Source organism: Phyllobates terribilis, unplaced genomic scaffold, assembly GCF_046119375.1.
Source record: "Phyllobates terribilis strain yellow unplaced genomic scaffold, ASM4611937v1 Scaffold_27__1_contigs__length_16484149, whole genome shotgun sequence".
Taxonomy (NCBI): domain Eukaryota; kingdom Metazoa; phylum Chordata; class Amphibia; order Anura; family Dendrobatidae; genus Phyllobates; species Phyllobates terribilis.
The window spans coordinates 12293411-12312772 of record NW_027362787.1 but is presented as its reverse complement, the minus strand read 5'-3'; the positions used below and the strand labels follow the sequence as shown (position 1 = coordinate 12312772).

The following is a 19362-nucleotide window of genomic DNA, read 5'->3' as shown; positions in this document are numbered from 1 at the left end:
AAACGTTGTCTCCCTCTGCTGGAACACTGACTTCTTTCATTTAATGCCTGCAGACTATAAAAGAGAACCCAACCCAAAAAGTTTGGTTGATTAGTCTGTGGCATTCTGTTAAACTGTTGCTTATGGCGGTCTCTGTGAGCTTCTCAGCGACATTCAGCCAGCCAGGTATCCTGCCTGCAGTAGATGGAATGTGGCAATGGAACACTGGCTGCGCGTGTCATAATAGGCTCTGAGCCTTTATATACCTGTGCACAGCAGCAGCCACCTTCAGTCTGCTGCTGGACAGCCAGCAGCAGCAGCAGCAGGAGAGGTATGTAATCAGGAGCCCTCCTGCTAAGGGTAGACAGCTGCTCGTTCCACCCCACCCCCCGCCTTAATTGGTTCTCCTCCCTTCCAACGGTGTTGAGGCGGGTGGGAACAGCAGGGGGTGAAGGTGCTGTGTTTAAAGAGGTGGAGTTATGCAGATCTAAAACGCGTGGATTGCAGCAGCAGCAAGCCGAAAAGTGCAGGCATGTAAGGGATCTAGAGGTTGACAACATGTCTTCTTAACGGGAGTCCAGGAGCTCATCTCCACAAATGGACTTTTCAGGATCCTTGGGTGGCTCCGTAGTTTGAAACCAATTCTGGTTATCGCTTCTCGGCCTTTTGGCTAAGATCAAGTGTAGTATCTGTTGTTTTAAGAACACAAGAGCTACGATCTACACTTGACGAGAGCGATCGAACTCGGAAGGAGAAGAGCTTCGGAGCCCAGCTGACATCGGAGAAGGAAGGCGGATATCGGTGGGAGGAAGAAGCTCTAAAGAATCCAGAAGAAGACGAAGACTCGGAGAAGAATCGGGCTGTCCTGTGGAATCTTCGAGGAAGAAAATCATCGAGACAAAGACCTTTCGGGGAATTTGTCCAGAACACGACGGGAGAAGAATCTGCATAGCTCCACCCATTCCGGGAAGAGTTCCAGCTCCAAGAAGTAACTGCAGGAGGAAAGCCATGGCAAGCGCTGCGAGGAAGGCCGAAAAGAAGAGCCTGGAGCAGGGGACAGCCAGGAGGGCCCAGCCAGGAGCCGATTCTGACCCCAAGGACTCTGCCTCCACGACTGGCCAGCAGAAGGGACCCCAGAAGCCCCGCCACGAAGCTCCAGCCCTGGAGCCATGGATGCGGCAGACGGTGGCCCTGAAGCTGAAGGAAGTGGATGGGAGGGTACCGGACATGTCCTCGGACGTGTTCTGCCAGAAGATGCTGCTGGATCGAGGCTTCTCCAGGTCGGACACCCTCAGCATCCAGACCTTCTTGACGGGGATCTTCTTCGTCACCTTCGCCACTGTGAACACCTGCAGGAGGTTCTGGGAAATGGTAAGCGCAAAAGGACCGGATAATTCTTTCTCTGCCTTTACAGGTAGCTGCCCTATCCAGAGGGACGAAAGGAGGATCACGGTCTCCATGCGCAACCCGCACACCCCAGGCCAAGACATCTGTACCTTCCTGAGACGCTTCTGTTTGGTTGTGAAGGAACCCTCTCACATCCTGAATGGACTCGGCTTCTGGACAGGTAAGTGGTCGGTGACCGTTAGACTTCACAGGGACCTGGCGTACTCAGACGGACTTCGGCACCTTCCCCCGACATTCTCCCTGGGCAACTCCTACGGCCTCATCTATTACCCGGACATGCCGCGGAACTGCAGGAGATGCGGCAAGAACGGCCACGAGATGAAGGACTGCAAGGAGGATGCCTGCAGGATTTGTCGAGTGACGGGACACAGCTCGAAGGACTGCCCGAAGAAGACATCCTGCAACCTGTATGGGCTGGCAGCTCATCTGTACAAGGATTGCCCCAAGCGTGAGAGATCCTGGGCATCGGTGGTTGCGACGACCCCAGCTACGGAGGACAAGGCCCCGACGACCAGGCCTGTGAAGGTCAAGGACGCGACGACCAAGGCCCCAGCGGCCAAGGCCGAGACGACCAAGGCCAAAGCGGTCAAGGAGTCGGTGGCCAAAGCCCCAGCGACGGTCCCAGCAGCTCCGAAGCAGAAGAAAAAGTCAAAGGAGGGTAAGAGTTCTGTCACCCCTCTCTCGATCCCTCCCCCTGCCACCCCCGTCCAATTCCCCCCCACCCCGGCCACCCCTGCTGAGGATTCCACTTCCTCTTCCTCCTTCCCCTACTCCTCAGCAGGTGTCCTTTCCCCTGCCCCGGCAGCCTCTCTCCCTCCCCAGACCATGGTAGCGGTGGAATTAACCTTTCCTCCACCCGCCGCTATCTATTCCGAGGAGGATTTTCCCCTTCTTGTCTCCCCAGTTCCAACCCAGTTCCAACCCGGGGAAAGAGGAAGGTGGAGGACAGCCCTGCTACTGAATCCTCCAAAAAGAAGATTCTGGATTTCGTAGGCGAAAAGGAGGATACCCTCCCTGAGCCAGAAGAGATGGAGCACATGGTTGAGACCCTGGTGGCCGAGCCAGAAGAGGCCGCGCTGCTTGACCAGATGGAGGAAGAGGGCCTGCTGGTGATCCCGTCACCAGCAGTCAACACCGACGAGGGACCACCCGACCGGAGTGGTAACTAAGGTGTATTGCCTGCGCTAACTTTTTCTTTTTTCCCTACATGATGGCTAATATTAACTTATTTTCCATTAATGTCAGGAGCATCAAGGACAAGTTCAGACGTCAGACTATTTATGCCTTCCTTACTTCCCAGTTGTGTGATGTTTATATGTTGCAGGAATGTTCCCTTCCCTCCTCTAGGTCCTTCAAACATCTGGCCAGGGAGTGGTCCCACGGTCCATCCTACTGGTCCGGTGGGGGTGACTGCAAGTCTGCGGGGGTCGCAATTCTGATCAGGGGGGGCGCATTCACGCTTGAGTCCGTCCAGGAGCTCATCTGCGGCAGGGCTCTTGTTGTAGATGGCAACTGGGCGGGAGAACCTGTCAGGTTCATCAACGTGTATGCGTCCCCACTGAAGAATGAGCGTTTGGAGCTTTTCCAGACCCTGCGGCTTCAGCTTGCCACCACCAGGACCTTAGTGATGGCCGGGGATTTCAACTGCCCCATCGAGGAGGATGGTCGTAGTTCTGGCACATCTGCCAAGTTGGACATCACGTCCAAGCTGCTCATCGAGATGGTAACCGAGGCCTCTCTTCAGGACGTGGTGGGCTCCATGGAGAGAGGCTCCACGAACTATTCGTGGAGCCGACCCGATGGCTCACTCCGCTCCAGGATTGACTTTGTGTTCACCTCTCGGGCAGTCAGGCAGAGTAGGCACTCGATGGTCTCCTGCTTCTTCTCCGACCACAGAGCCATTCACTTACAAGGTGTCCTCGGCGACGGTTTTCCGTCCGGCCCCGGCTCCTGGAAGCTGAATTGTGCTCTGCTGGCTCAGGATGAAGTCGTGGAGGAGCTGAGAGCAGCCTACGCAATGTGGCAGTCCTACAAGGGTAGCTTCCAAACAGTCTCTGATTGGTGGGAATATGTTAAACTTGAGTTTCGCTGTTTCTTTCAGGCCAAGGGTCGACAACAGGCGTGTGAGAAGAGGAGGGACTTCAGAGGGCTGCAGCGCGAGCTGCGGTCGCTGCAGGACCTTCTTCACTGCGGCTGGGACGTGAGGGAGGAGCTGGAGGAGACCAAGAAGAGCCTGAAAAGGCACTTTGAGGAGGAGTCCAAGCGAATCGTCTTCCGTTCCAAAGTGGAGAATCTGGAGAAGGGTGAGAAATGTAACTCATTCTTTTTCAGAAAACTTCATGCCGGTCACACGCCCCTGAACGAGCTGCGAGACGAGAGCGGAAACATGCGACGTGGGAAGGAGGACGTGATGAGGGTCGTCAGCGACTTCTACAGCGAACTCTACTCCCACAAGACTACCGACCCCGACGCTGCTGATAAGTTCCTGTCAGGTATCACTAACCATCTTGATCCTGCAGGCACGGCAGCCTTGGACAAACCTCTGATGGTGGGCGAATTGCTCTCTGCCGCTAAATCCTTTAGGACCGGCAGGACCCCGGGCAGTGATGGTCTTCCAGCGGAGCTCTATGTAGCGCTGGGAGACCTCATCTGTCCGGACCTGTTGGACCTGTACGAGGAGATGGTGGTGGAGGGTAGAATGCCTCCATCTTTGAGGGAAGGAATGGTCACGATCCTGTACAAGCGGAAGGGAGAGAGGTGCGACCTGAGGAATTGGCGTCCCATCACTCTGCTCAACGTGGACTACAAGATCCTGGCCAAGACGATGGCGACACGACTTAAGACGGTCATCGGACGGATCATCCACCTGGACCAGACCTGCGGCATCCCTGGACGTCGCATCGCAGACAGCCTCGCTCTCGTGCGGGACACGGTCGAGTACATCAAGGTCCGCCGCGCACACGCGGCCCTGGTCTCCTTGGATCAGGAGAAGGCCTTCGACCGGGTTTCCCACGAGTTCATGGGCCGAGCTCTGCACCGGTTAGGTTTGGGTAACATGTTTTGTTCGTATGTCCGTCTGATGTATTTTGATATCCACAGCTCGGTGTTGGTGAACGGCTGGAAGACTGACCCCTTCCCTGTCCTCTCTGGGGTCAGACAAGGCTGCCCTCTATCACCTCTTCTTTTTGTTTGTGTTATAGAACTCTTCGCAGAGGCTATCCGGCAGAATGGAGAGATCAGAGGGATCACCGCACCGGGTCCGGGACGACACGAGTTCAAGTGCTCGCTCTACATGGACGACGTCACCGTCTTCTGCGCTGATCGTGGTTCAGTCGACGCCCTCGTCCAGACGTGTGAGAGGTTCGGCCGGGCTTCAGGGGCCAAAGTCAACTGCAGGAAGTCGGAAGCCATGCTCTTCGGGGATTGGCAGCCGGCCTCCTCCGCCCCCTTCCCCTTCAACATTCAACCGGATTTCCTCAAGGTGCTGGGAGTCTGGTTCGGGAAGGAAGGAGCGGCCCTCAAGTCCTGGCAAGAACGCTTGGCCAAGGTGAAGCAACGGATCGGACTCTGGAGCCTCAGACACCTCACTTGTGAGGGTAAGGCACTCGTCCTGCGTAATGAGGTCCTGCCCGTCTTGCAGTACACGGCGCAGGCCTGGCCCCCACACGTCACTGTGTGCAGGGCCATTACCAGGACAGTGTTTCACTTTGTCTGGGGATCCAAGATGGACAGAGTCAGGCGGGCCGTCATGTACAAGGAGCCTCGCAAGGGTGGGAAGGGCGTTCCAGATATCCCCACCCTCCTGCGATCCTCTTTTGTGTGTGATTGTGTCCGCCGGACTTTGCAAGTCAAGAATGGCTCCGCGGGCAGGTCCATGTCTCGCTTCTTCCTGCTTCCTCTTTGGAGGCGACTCGGCTGGGACAAGTGGGACAGCTCCTTCCCCTACAACTGGACGACGCCATGGTTCTACGGAGACGTCGTTCGATTTGTGGGGGAGCATCAACTGGAGGGACTCAAGCCCGACTTGTGGAAGCCCAAAACTATCCACAAGCTAATCAGAGCCAAGGATGACGTGGAGAACATCACAGGACTTCACCAGGACACGCTGGAGACTGTGTGGACAAATGTGTCGTCTGACAGGCTGACCAACGGGCACAAGGACTTGTCGTGGATGGCGATTCAGGGCGGACTGCCCGTCCGGTCATTCATGCATGCCCGGAACCTGTGCAAGACCCGGTACTGCCCAAGGTGCCCCTTCGTGGAGGAAACATCTTTGCACACTTTTTGGGACTGCGGATTTGCACAGCGCCTATTGACTGCCCTTGAGGACGACCTGAGGAACTCTGTCCCCAGGGCGAGCCTATCGCACCATTCTGTGCTTTACGGACTCTTCCCTGGGGTTCATACCGTCGGAGCCATCCAGGAGGCTTGGCGCCTTATGAACTGCTTCAAGGATGCCGTTTGGGTCGCCAGGAACCGGCTCATCTTGAGGAGGGAGAGGATGTCCATCCAGGACTGCCGCAGGCTGATCCACAGCCTGCTCAGAGACTATTCCATCATGGACGGTCCGGAGGACGAGGATGAGGACTAAACCCCTCCTCCCCCTCTCCCCTTATGTGTCTTGTCTTTCAATAAAGCTTCGGGCCTGTGATTTTCCCCTCCCCATCCCCTTTTTCCCAATCCCCATCCCTTATCACGGTTCGTCGTACTGTATTGATTGACATGCTTTTTCTTTCAGATTGAGTGTTTTGTGTAGCATAGGGGTGTGATGTGTCTAGTTAGTGCGTCGTATCCTCATGCTATGTAAATATGATGTAGAATTCTGTGTGTACTGGGCTGCGGCACTGTACACTGTCTGTTAACTTATTTTTTGTGCTAATAAAAGATATATTCAATCAAAAAAAAAAAATCTGTTCTTATCAGTTTAATATCTGATACGTCCCCTATCTGGGGACCATATATTAAATGGATTTTTAGAACAGGGAGATGGAAAAAGAGCTTGCTCTGTCCACTCCACGCATTGACCTGGTATTGCAGTATCTCCAGGACCGGTGCACCCCTTCTTTAATGCAGTTTCTAAAATCAGAAAGAATTGAATTCAATGTTTTTTGTTCATTTTGCTTGTTTGTCGGATTTTGGGATGGACTCTTTGGCTTTGCTTTTCTTCTCCTCATTGGATTTTTCATGTTCAAAGTTGCAGAAGCCAGATTACAAGCTCATTTTGGTTCAACTTCAGCAACTGTGCATTGCATTGCCATGTAATGTGATGCAATGCTATCTTTCTAGCTCTCCCTTTTTACTTCCTTTTGGATAAACAGACATATTAGGCAAGCATTTTGGAGCTTTCACCTAAATAACTACAGGTGGTGAGATAAGCTGCACAATATAATTGACCTTTCAGTATATTGTTGCACACACACCATCTATTTAGCAAATGCCCTTGTTATCAACAGCAGCCTTTTAAACTCACCTGAGCTAACAGGTATGTGCGCTGGTTACTCTGCTGCGCTTAAAATTTCTTTTTTGGTTTGCTACAATGCCTTTTCTGAAACGTTGTCTCCCTCTGCTGGAACACTGACTTCTTTCATTTAATGCCTGCAGACTATAAAAGAGAACCCAACCCAAAAAGTTTGGTTGATTAGTCTGTGGCATTCTGTTAAACTGTTGCTTATGGCGGTCTCTGTGAGCTTCTCAGCGACATTCAGCCAGCCAGGTATCCTGCCTGCAGTAGATGGAATGTGGCAATGGAACGCTGGCTGCGCGTGTCATAATAGGCTCTGAGCCTTTATATACCTGTGCACAGCAGCAGCCACCTTCAGTCTGCTGCTGGACAGCCAGCAGCAGCAGCAGCAGGAGAGGTATGTAATCAGGAGCCCTCCTGCTAAGGGTAGACAGCTGCTCGTTCCACCCCACCCCCCGCCTTAATTGGTTCTCCTCCCTTCCAACGGTGTTGAGGCGGGTGGGAACAGCAGGGGGTGAAGGTGCTGTGTTTAAAGAGGTGGAGTTATGCAGATCTAAAACGCGTGGATTGCAGCAGCAGCAAGCCGAAAAGTGCAGGCATGTAAGGGATCTAGAGGTTGACAACATGTCTTCTTAACGGGAGTCCAGGAGCTCATCTCCACAAATGGACTTTTCAGGATCCTTGGGTGGCTCCGTAGTTTGAAACCAATTCTGGTTATCGCTTCTCGGCCTTTTGGCTAAGATCAAGTGTAGTATCTGTTCTTATCAGTTTAATATCTGATACGTCCCCTATCTGGGGACCATATATTAAATGGATTTTTAGAACAGGGAGATGGAAAAAGAGCTTGCTCTGTCCACTCCACGCATTGACCTGGTATTGCAGTATCTCCAGGACCGGTGCACCCCTTCTTTAATGCAGTTTCTAAAATCAGAAAGAATTGAATTCAATGTTTTTTGTTCATTTTGCTTGTTTGTCGGATTTTGGGATGGACTCTTTGGCTTTGCTTTTCTTCTCCTCATTGGATTTTTCATGTTCAAAGTTGCAGAAGCCAGATTACAAGCTCATTTTGGTTCAACTTCAGCAACTGTGCATTGCATTGCCATGTAATGTGATGCAATGCTATCTTTCTAGCTCTCCCTTTTTACTTCCTTTTGGATAAACAGACATATTAGGCAAGCATTTTGGAGCTTTCACCTAAATAACTACAGGTGGTGAGATAAGCTGCACAATATAATTGACCTTTCAGTATATTGTTGCACACACACCATCTATTTAGCAAATGCCCTTGTTATCAACAGCAGCCTTTTAAACTCACCTGAGCTAACAGGTATGTGCGCTGGTTACTCTGCTGCGCTTAAAATTTCTTTTTTGGTTTGCTACAATGCCTTTTCTGAAACGTTGTCTCCCTCTGCTGGAACACTGACTTCTTTCATTTAATGCCTGCAGACTATAAAAGAGAACCCAACCCAAAAAGTTTGGTTGATTAGTCTGTGGCATTCTGTTAAACTGTTGCTTATGGCGGTCTCTGTGAGCTTCTCAGCGACATTCAGCCAGCCAGGTATCCTGCCTGCAGTAGATGGAATGTGGCAATGGAACGCTGGCTGCGCGTGTCATAATAGGCTCTGAGCCTTTATATACCTGTGCACAGCAGCAGCCACCTTCAGTCTGCTGCTGGACAGCCAGCAGCAGCAGCAGGAGAGGTATGTAATCAGGAGCCCTCCTGCTAAGGGTAGACAGCTGCTCGTTCCACCCCACCCCCCGCCTTAATTGGTTCTCCTCCCTTCCAACGGTGTTGAGGCGGGTGGGAACAGCAGGGGGTGAAGGTGCTGTGTTTAAAGAGGTGGAGTTATGCAGATCTAAAACGCGTGGATTGCAGCAGCAGCAAGCCGAAAAGTGCAGGCATGTAAGGGATCTAGAGGTTGACAACATGTCTTCTTAACGGGAGTCCAGGAGCTCATCTCCACAAATGGACTTTTCAGGATCCTTGGGTGGCTCCGTAGTTTGAAACCAATTCTGGTTATCGCTTCTCGGCCTTTTGGCAAGATCAGTGGTGGTTTTCTGCTGCTGGTGTTGTTTGGAGGGCAGTTGTGACTGGGGTTCCCCCTTGTGGGGCCCTAGTGTGCGATTGAGCGGCGATTGTGTTTATCTGCTGTAAAAATGGTGGAGAAAACACGTGGATTAGAGGACTCGGTCCGTCTGAAGGTGGCTGCAGGTCATGAAGGAGAAATCGGTTTGGACCAAGTTTGCGTTGATGTCTTGAAGAACATTAATGGCTTGAAGGTAACGGATGTATTGGCACTGCAGGATTTTCAGAAACAAGGAATTTATGATATCACTTTTGTTTCTTTGAGTATTTGCCAGAGAGTCTACATGGAGTTGGTACGAATGAAGGAAGAAAAGGAATTGAAATGCCTAGAGTTTATTGCACTGGAACCTCTGTTCCAGCAGACATATAAGTATGTGGTTGTGCACATGTATAACCCTAAAGTTCCGGATGAGACTGTTTCCAATTTTTTAGCTCGGTATTGTAGTGAGGTTAAATTTTTGGGAAGAATGAAGAACAAATACAATTATCTAAATGGCAAGAGGAGATATGTTGTAAAACTGAGACCGGATGATAGAGCTATTGGGGGTGCCAAGAGCATTCCTGCACAGTTTTCTATCGGAGGAGAAAGGGGATTTTGTTTTTATAATGGACAGATGGAATATTGTAGGAAGTGTCATGAGTTTGGACATGTTCAGAAAGATTGTCCAGTGCAAGGTGATGTTTGTAGAGGTTGTGGGAAATCTGGGCATGTTGCAAGTGGTTGCCCAATGAATAAGGTGTGTGATTTGTGTGGACATGCAGATCACCTTGCAAGGAAATGTAGATTGTGGGCTCAGATTCCTAGGTCACAGGTGGACGCTGAAGAGAGGCAGAAGAAGACTCGGCAGGAAAGTGGGGAGGAGGGCGAAGGCTCAGACTCAGAGGGGGAAAGCCAAAAACAAGATGGTGGTAGGGGAAGAGACCATGCGGTGCCCAAGATGGAGGAAAAGGGGCGGAGCCAGAAGAAAGTTGGTTTGAGGGAGGGGCTGGAAGTAATAAACAAAGTAGCTGATGTGCATGGCCCGGGTGATGGGATGGATTTGTCTAATATGGCGGAGTCAGTGAATCCTGTTTTGGGAAGAGATGGGGGTGAGGAAATGGAGGTTTTGGAGGAGGAGGATTCTGATTCGGATGGAACTATAACCCCTCAGCAGCGTGATAGGGTTAACAGTGATTGGAGTGAAAATGAGGAGGAAGATGATGGCAAGGAGGAGAGTTATGCCTCCGTGATTAAAAGAAGTAAGGTGGAGGGGTGTTGGTCTGGGGGGCAGGAAGATCCAGTCTCCCTAAGACCAGGTTATTCTAACAGGGACTCGAGTTCTGAGTCGCCTGATATACGTAGAAAAGTGGGTGGCAGGAGTGGGTTTTCTCCTGGTTCATGATGGATCGGGTATGGTGGAGATTTTTTCCTGTTGTTATGATGGCGTTGTGTGTTGCTTCTCTGAATGTACGAGGGATTGGTTCTGCTTGTAGGAGAGCAGGGATACTGGAGTACATTGAGAGTGTGAATGCAGATATTGTCTGTCTGCAGGAATGTGTAATTAAATCTGCCCCGCATGAGAGTGAGTGGAATAAGGGGCAATCTTTTTGGTCCCCATGCTCAGAAAACAGGAATGAAGGGGTGGGCATTTTACTGTGTAATTCCAGTCTAAAGGTTTTAGAGTTTAAAGTAATCATACCTGGGAGATGTTTGTTTTTATTAGTGGATTTTTTAGGTCAGCGGGTACGGGTTTTTAATGTTTATGCCCCTGCTGATAAACAAGCAAGAGTTGGGTTTTTGGAGTCTCTAAAGTTGTTTTTACCAGGCAGAGACTTCACTATAGTGGCTGGAGATTTTAATTGTGTCAGATCCGCAAAAGATCGTAAGAGCTCTACGGAAGGTAGGACTGATGTTACGTCTAATATTTTAAATCAGATTGTGCAGGATTTACGCTACACGGATGCTGGTCTGATGGTTGGGCCAAGTGATAAGTTCACATACATATCAGACAGTGGACGTAGTGTTTCCCGAATTGACTATTTTTTTATGTCTGAAGGGATTAAGGTGGCCAAGTGCAACCACGTGATGACGACTTTTTCTGACCACAAGATGATAGTGGTAGATCTGTGTATAGCTGAGTCCCTGGCTTTTGGAAAGGGACTCTGGAAGCTGAACGTAAGCCTGCTGGAAGAGGAGAGTGTTAAGGTTGGTTTTAATAAAGTGTTTTTGTCTTGTGTGTCTGAACAGCACCTTTTTAAAGATTTGCTAGAGTGGTGGGACTGGGCTAAGGAGAAATTTGCATGTTATTTTAAAGGGGTGTGTTTTAGGAGAGCGAAAGCCAAAAGGGATCATGATGCTGCTGTTATTTCAAAATTGGAAGTACTCCATAAGTTTAAGAGAGCGGGGATGGAGGTGGATAAAGAGATTGCAGATTTGAAGGACGAACTGAAGAAGATACTTATTGAAAAAGGGAAGACTATTATGTTTAAGGCAAAAATAAAGCACATGGAGGAAAATGAGCAATGTTCGAGATACTTTTTTAAAAAATGTTTTAAACCTAAAGGGGTTTTTAAGTCTGTTTTTTCTCCTGCAGGGGAGGTATCTGGGGATGAGATGATTGGCAGTATTCTTTCCTTTTATGAAACACTCTTCTCTAACGATAGTAGAGCCAGTGATGCGGAAATTAATGATTATTGCAAAGTATTAACTAATAATATTCCTGAGGAGAAAATTGGGTTTTTAAGTGAGGAGGTTGGGAAAGATGAAATTAGACGGGCAGTGGATGGCTTGGCGAAAGGCAAGACGCCAGGCTGTGATGGTCTTCCTGCTGAATTTTATGTTAGATTTTGGGATATTATAGGTGTGGAGTTTTCCCGGGTGGTGCAATATGGTTTTACTCATGGGATTTTATCGGTTTCTATGCGTAGGGGGATTGTTACGCTGATTCATAAGAAAGGGGACATGAGGGATATTAAAAATTGGAGGCCCATAACATTGTTAAACAGTGATTACAAAATTATTTCTAAAATTGTGGCTGGTAGACTGGCAGATGTGATAGGTGATATGGTGGGGGAGTATCAGGCATGTGCAGTGCCTGGTAGGAAAATTTCAGATAATTTGCTGCTTCTAAGAGACTTAATTTATCAGGCTAATTTGAATAAGAATGCTCTTTTGTTACAGTCGGTGGACCTGGAGAAAGCCTTTGATAAAATATCACATAGATTTTTGTTCTCTGCTTTAAGTCACCTTGGTGTTCCGGATAAATTATTGATGGTCATTAAGAGTTTTTATTGTGGGGTCAGTAGCCAGATTTTAGTTAATGGGCATGTGAGTTCCAGTTTTAATATTTTATCGGGAGTTAGGCAGGGTTGTCCCCTGTCACCAATTCTTTTTATCTGTGTGGTGGAGGCCCTTTTAAAAAGTGTGCAAGTTGACAAGTGTGTGGCTGGTGTTTTTATTCCTGGGGGATCCGGGGGTCCAGTCAAGTCTTTAAGTTATATGGATGATATTGTTTTTACTTGTGGTTCACAGGCGGATCTCAATAGAGTGAATTTGCACGTAAGGATTTTTTGTTGTGTGGCTGGTATGGCGGTGAATTGGGGAAAGTGCCAGCTTTGTAACTTTGGGAGGCAGGTTGAGGTTAACGTGGCAGGAGTGGAGAGTAGGGAGGAAATTGAGGTTCTTGGTGTCATCTTTGAGAAGGAACTGAAAGGGAAAAGCAGCCTGAAGATTCTAGAAGACAAAATGGATCAGAAGTTGAACTTTTGGAAACTAAGGAACCTGTCGCTGAGAGGGAAAGTGCTGGTAATCAAGTCTGTGATTCTCCCGCTTCTGCTGTACACTGCTTTGATTTTCCCACCTGCTGTGCTTTGGACAAAGAGAGTGACAAGGAAACTGTTTGTGTTTTTTTGGGGATCCAAAATGGAGAAACTAAGAAGAGGAATGGTTATGTGTTCTGTGGAAAATGGGGGTTGTGATTTTCCTAACATTGACTTATTTTTAAGAATGCATTATTTTTTGAACATTTATAAATTATCCCAGTGCAATAACAGGACTGCGGACATGTGCAAATATTTAGCAGGACGGCTTTTCCAGAAATGGAGCTGGTGTGAGAAGGATTTAAGAAAACCAGTTTCGTTTGTGATACCGTTTTTTTATGTGGTGCTTAGGTCCTTCTATGATCAAAATGGGATAAGCTCCATGGTTAGACCGGACAAAAAACTGATTGTCTCAGGTATTAAGAAGAAGGAGATGTTATGTGATGTGCCGTTTTGTAATAATGCACAGTCTGGACAGGTGTGGAAGCTTTTTTTCATGCGTGGAATCAGCAACAGACAGAAGGATGTAACCTGGATGGCGTTGCATGGATGCTTGCCAACAAGAGCTTTTTTGAATGACCGGGGGATAAAGGTTCAAGAACTATGTCCTAGGGAAGGTTGCAATAAGGTGGAAACAATACAGCATATTTTTTGGGACTGTTTTTTTGCTAAAAAAGTTTTTACCTTGTTGTCACGTATGTTTGTTGCTTTAGTTGGTTTTCATTGTTTCGATTTTGAAAGGATTTTAATAGGTCAAGATTTTAAGTACTCGCAAAGGAAGCGGGCAAGCTGGATTATTTTTGTCATATATAAAGAGGTTTTATGGGACGTTCGGAATTTGGTGATTTTTAAAAAGATTGTTTTTTCCCCCATGGAATGCAGAAAGATTTTTCTTGCTAGACTGTTTTATGCCTATTTATTGGATAAAAAGAAGTATGGTGAGACAGCAGCAGAGGCACTCTGGAACTTTTCACATTGGACTTCTTACAGTAAGTAACAGTTAATTGCAGGGTTGTGTTTTTTGGGATTTTGTTTTTGTTTTTCCGAATGATGATTTGAGAACCCGTTATGTGAATATGCGCTATGATGCATAAATTAATGTGGGTCTTAATCTGAGGAAAAAAAAAAAAAAATCTGTTCTTATCAGTTTAATATCTGATACGTCCCCTATCTGGGGACCATATATTAAATGGATTTTCAGAACAGGGAGATGGAAAAAGAGCTTGCTCTGTCCACTCCACGCATTGACCTGGTATTGCAGTATCTCCAGGACCGGTGCACCCCTTCTTTAATGCAGTTTCTAAAATCAGAAAGAATTGAATTCAATGTTTTTTGTTCATTTTGCTTGTTTGTCGGATTTTGGGATGGACTCTTTGGCTTTGCTTTTCTTCTCCTCATTGGATTTTTCATGTTCAAAGTTGCAGAAGCCAGATTACAAGCTCATTTTGGTTCAACTTCAGCAACTGTGCATTGCATTGCCATGTAATGTGATGCAATGCTATCTTTCTAGCTCTCCCTTTTTACTTCCTTTTGGATAAACAGACATATTAGGCAAGCATTTTGGAGCTTTCACCTAAATAACTACAGGTGGTGAGATAAGCTGCACAATATAATTGACCTTTCAGTATATTGTTGCACACACACCATCTATTTAGCAAATGCCCTTGTTATCAACAGCAGCCTTTTAAACTCACCTGAGCTAACAGGTATGTGCGCTGGTTACTCTGCTGCGCTTAAAATTTCTTTTTTGGTTTGCTACAATGCCTTTTCTGAAACGTTGTCTCCCTCTGCTGGAACACTGACTTCTTTCATTTAATGCCTGCAGACTATAAAAGAGAACCCAACCCAAAAAGTTTGGTTGATTAGTCTGTGGCATTCTGTTAAACTGTTGCTTATGGCGGTCTCTGTGAGCTTCTCAGCGACATTCAGCCAGCCAGGTATCCTGCCTGCAGTAGATGGAATGTGGCAATGGAACGCTGGCTGCGCGTGTCATAATAGGCTCTGAGCCTTTATATACCTGTGCACAGCAGCAGCCACCTTCAGTCTGCTGCTGGACAGCCAGCAGCAGCAGCAGCAGGAGAGGTATGTAATCAGGAGCCCTCCTGCTAAGGGTAGACAGCTGCTCGTTCCACCCCACCCCCCGCCTTAATTGGTTCTCCTCCCTTCCAACGGTGTTGAGGCGGGTGGGAACAGCAGGGGGTGAAGGTGCTGTGTTTAAAGAGGTGGAGTTATGCAGATCTAAAACGCGTGGATTGCAGCAGCAGCAAGCCAAAAAGTGCAGGCATGTAAGGGATCTAGAGGTTGACAACATGTCTTCTTAACGGGAGTCCAGGAGCTCATCTCCACAAATGGACTTTTCAGGATCCTTGGGTGGCTCCGTAGTTTGAAACCAATTCTGGTTATCGCTTCTCGGCCTTTTGGCTAAGATCAAGTGTAGTATCTGTTCTTATCAGTTTAATATCTGATACGTCCCCTATCTGGGGACCATATATTAAATGGATTTTTAGAACAGGGAGATGGAAAAAGAGCTTGCTCTGTCCACTCCACGCATTGACCTGGTATTGCAGTATCTCCAGGACCGGTGCACCCCTTCTTTAATGCAGTTTCTAAAATCAGAAAGAATTGAATTCAATGTTTTTTGTTCATTTTGCTTGTTTGTCGGATTTTGGGATGGACTCTTTGGCTTTGCTTTTCTTCTCCTCATTGGATTTTTCATGTTCAAAGTTGCAGAAGCCAGATTACAAGCTCATTTTGGTTCAACTTCAGCAACTGTGCATTGCATTGCCATGTAATGTGATGCAATGCTATCTTTCTAGCTCTCCCTTTTTACTTCCTTTTGGATAAACAGACATATTAGGCAAGCATTTTGGAGCTTTCACCTAAATAACTACAGGTGGTGAGATAAGCTGCACAATATAATTGACCTTTCAGTATATTGTTGCACACACACCATCTATTTAGCAAATGCCCTTGTTATCAACAGCAGCCTTTTAAACTCACCTGAGCTAACAGGTATGTGCGCTGGTTACTCTGCTGCGCTTAAAATTTCTTTTTTGGTTTGCTACAATGCCTTTTCTGAAACGTTGTCTCCCTCTGCTGGAACACTGACTTCTTTCATTTAATGCCTGCAGACTATAAAAGAGAACCCAACCCAAAAAGTTTGGTTGATTAGTCTGTGGCATTCTGTTAAACTGTTGCTTATGGCGGTCTCTGTGAGCTTCTCAGCGACATTCAGCCAGCCAGGTATCCTGCCTGCAGTAGATGGAATGTGGCAATGGAACGCTGGCTGCGCGTGTCATAATAGGCTCTGAGCCTTTATATACCTGTGCACAGCAGCAGCCACCTTCAGTCTGCTGCTGGACAGCCAGCAGCAGCAGCAGCAGGAGAGGTATGTAATCAGGAGCCCTCCTGCTAAGGGTAGACAGCTGCTCATTCCACCCCACCCCCCGCCTTAATTGGTTCTCCTCCCTTCCAACGGTGTTGAGGCGGGTGGGAACAGCAGGGGGTGAAGGTGCTGTGTTTAAAGAGGTGGAGTTATGCAGATCTAAAACGCGTGGATTGCAGCAGCAGCAAGCCGAAAAGTGCAGGCATGTAAGGGATCTAGAGGTTGACAACATGTCTTCTTAACGGGAGTCCAGGAGCTCATCTCCACAAATGGACTTTTCAGGATCCTTGGGTGGCTCCGTAGTTTGAAACCAATTCTGGTTATCGCTTCTCGGCCTTTTGGCTAAGATCAAGTGTAGTATCTGTTCTTATCAGTTTAATATCTGATACGTCCCCTATCTGGGGACCATATATTAAATGGATTTTTAGAACAGGGAGATGGAAAAAGAGCTTGCTCTGTCCACTCCACGCATTGACCTGGTATTGCAGTATCTCCAGGACCGGTGCACCCCTTCTTTAATGCAGTTTCTAAAATCAGAAAGAATTGAATTCAATGTTTTTTGTTCATTTTGCTTGTTTGTCGGATTTTGGGATGGACTCTTTGGCTTTGCTTTTCTTCTCCTCATTGGATTTTTCATGTTCAAAGTTGCAGAAGCCAGATTACAAGCTCATTTTGGTTCAACTTCAGCAACTGTGCATTGCATTGCCATGTAATGTGATGCAATGCTATCTTTCTAGCTCTCCCTTTTTACTTCCTTTTGGATAAACAGACATATTAGGCAAGCATTTTGGAGCTTTCACCTAAATAACTACAGGTGGTGAGATAAGCTGCACAATATAATTGACCTTTCAGTATATTGTTGCACACACACCATCTATTTAGCAAATGCCCTTGTTATCAACAGCAGCCTTTTAAACTCACCTGAGCTAACAGGTATGTGCGCTGGTTACTCTGCTGCGCTTAAAATTTCTTTTTTGGTTTGCTACAATGCCTTTTCTGAAACGTTGTCTCCCTCTGCTGGAACACTGACTTCTTTCATTTAATGCCTGCAGACTATAAAAGAGAACCCAACCCAAAAAGTTTGGTTGATTAGTCTGTGGCATTCTGTTAAACTGTTGCTTATGGCGGTCTCTGTGAGCTTCTCAGCGACATTCAGCCAGCCAGGTATCCTGCCTGCAGTAGATGGAATGTGGCAATGGAACGCTGGCTGCGCGTGTCATAATAGGCTCTGAGCCTTTATATACCTGTGCACAGCAGCAGCCACCTTCAGTCTGCTGCTGGACAGCCAGCAGCAGCAGCAGGAGAGGTATGTAATCAGGAGCCCTCCTGCTAAGGGTAGACAGCTGCTCGTTCCACCCCACCCCCCGCCTTAATTGGTTCTCCTCCCTTCCAACGGTGTTGAGGCGGGTGGGAACAGCAGGGGGTGAAGGTGCTGTGTTTAAAGAGGTGGAGTTATGCAGATCTAAAACGCGTGGATTGCAGCAGCAGCAAGCCGAAAAGTGCAGGCATGTAAGGGATCTAGAGGTTGACAACATGTCTTCTTAACGGGAGTCCAGGAGCTCATCTCCACAAATGGACTTTTCAGGATCCTTGGGTGGCTCCGTAGTTTGAAACCAATTCTGGTTATCGCTTCTCGGCCTTTTGGCTAAGATCAAGTGTAGTATCTGTTCTTATCAGTTTAATATCTGATACGTCCCCTATCTGGGGACCATATATTAAATGGATTTTTAGAACAGGGAGATGGAAAAAGAGCTTGCTCTGTCCACTCCACGCATTGACCTGGTATTGCAGTATCTCCAGGACCGGTGCACACCTTCTTTAATGCAGTTTCTAAAATCAGAAAGAATTGAATTCAATGTTTTTTGTTCATTTTGCTTGTTTGTCGGATTTTGGGATGGACTCTTTGGCTTTGCTTTTCTTCTCCTCATTGGATTTTTCATGTTCAAAGTTGCAGAAGCCAGATTACAAGCTCATTTTGGTTCAACTTCAGCAACTGTGCATTGCATTGCCATGTAATGTGATGCAATGCTATCTTTCTAGCTCTCCCTTTTTACTTCCTTTTGGATAAACAGACATATTAGGCAAGCATTTTGGAGCTTTCACCTAAATAACTACAGGTGGTGAGATAAGCTGCACAATATAATTGACCTTTCAGTATATTGTTGCACACACACCATCTATTTAGCAAATGCCCTTGTTATCAACAGCAGCCTTTTAAACTCACCTGAGCTAACAGGTATGTGCGCTGGTTACTCTGCTGCGCTTAAAATTTCTTTTTTGGTTTGCTACAATGCCTTTTCTGAAACGTTGTCTCCCTCTGCTGGAACACTGACTTCTTTCATTTAATGCCTGCAGACTATAAAAGAGAACCCAACCCAAAAAGTTTGGTTGATTAGTCTGTGGCATTCTGTTAAACTGTTGCTTATGGCGGTCTCTGTGAGCTTCTCAGCGACATTCAGCCAGCCAGGTATCCTGCCTGCAGTAGATGGAATGTGGCAATGGAACGCTGGCTGCGCGTGTCATAATAGGCTCTGAGCCTTTATATACCTGTGCACAGCAGCAGCCACCTTCAGTCTGCTGCTGGACAGCCAGCAGCAGCAGCAGCAGGAGAGGTATGTAATCAGGAGCCCTCCTGCTAAGGGTAGACAGCTGCTCGTTCCACCCCACCCCCCGCCTTAATTGGTTCTCCTCCCTTCCAACGGTGTTGAGGCGGGTGGGAACAGCAGGGGGTGAAGGTGCTGTGTTTAAAGAGGTGGAGTTATGCAGATCTAAAACGCGTGGATTGCAGCAGCAGCAAGCCGAAAAGTGCAGGCATGTAAGGGATCTAGAGGTTGACAACATGTCTTCTTAACGGGAGTCCAGGAGCTCATCTCCACAAATGGACTTTTCAGGATCCTTGGGTGGCTCCGTAGTTTGAAACCAATTCTGGTTATCGCTTCTCGGCCTTTTGGCTAAGATCAAGTGTAGTATCTGTTCTTATCAGTTTAATATCTGATACGTCCCCTATCTGGGGACCATATATTAAATGGATTTTTAGAACAGGGAGATGGAAAAAGAGCTTGCTCTGTCCACTCCACGCATTGACCTGGTATTGCAGTATCTCCAGGACCGGTGCACCCCTTCTTTAATGCAGTTTCTAAAATCAGAAAGAATTGAATTCAATGTTTTTTGTTCATTTTGCTTGTTTGTCGGATTTTGGGATGGACTCTTTGGCTTTGCTTTTCTTCTCCTCATTGGATTTTTCAT

The 19362-nt window shown here is 47.5% G+C and overlaps 7 non-coding genes and 1 pseudogene across 7 annotated transcripts; all 8 read left to right on the top strand.

Annotated features, from left to right (window-relative positions):
* The first annotated feature begins 629 nt into the window (after positions 1-629).
* Positions 630-703, top strand: LOC141178058 (U2 spliceosomal RNA; annotated as a pseudogene).
* Positions 704-6249: 5546 nt separating this feature from the next.
* LOC141177758 (U2 spliceosomal RNA) lies at positions 6250-6448 on the top strand. Its single transcript, XR_012254314.1, has one exon. It is a non-coding gene; the product is annotated as a U2 spliceosomal RNA (small nuclear RNA).
* Positions 6449-7563: 1115 nt separating this feature from the next.
* On the top strand, positions 7564-7754 carry LOC141176625 (U2 spliceosomal RNA). The gene has a single exon (XR_012253295.1). It is a non-coding gene; the product is annotated as a U2 spliceosomal RNA (small nuclear RNA).
* Positions 7755-13821: 6067 nt separating this feature from the next.
* On the top strand, positions 13822-14017 carry LOC141177970 (U2 spliceosomal RNA). The gene has a single exon (XR_012254457.1). It is a non-coding gene; the product is annotated as a U2 spliceosomal RNA (small nuclear RNA).
* A 1115-nt stretch (positions 14018-15132) lies between these two features.
* Positions 15133-15323, top strand: LOC141176624 (U2 spliceosomal RNA). The gene has a single exon (XR_012253294.1). It is a non-coding gene; the product is annotated as a U2 spliceosomal RNA (small nuclear RNA).
* Positions 15324-16438: 1115 nt separating this feature from the next.
* Positions 16439-16629, top strand: LOC141176623 (U2 spliceosomal RNA). Its single transcript, XR_012253293.1, has one exon. It is a non-coding gene; the product is annotated as a U2 spliceosomal RNA (small nuclear RNA).
* Positions 16630-17741: 1112 nt separating this feature from the next.
* On the top strand, positions 17742-17932 carry LOC141177372 (U2 spliceosomal RNA). The gene has a single exon (XR_012253972.1). It is a non-coding gene; the product is annotated as a U2 spliceosomal RNA (small nuclear RNA).
* A 1115-nt stretch (positions 17933-19047) lies between these two features.
* Positions 19048-19238, top strand: LOC141176622 (U2 spliceosomal RNA). Its single transcript, XR_012253292.1, has one exon. It is a non-coding gene; the product is annotated as a U2 spliceosomal RNA (small nuclear RNA).
* Positions 19239-19362: the final 124 nt, after the last annotated feature.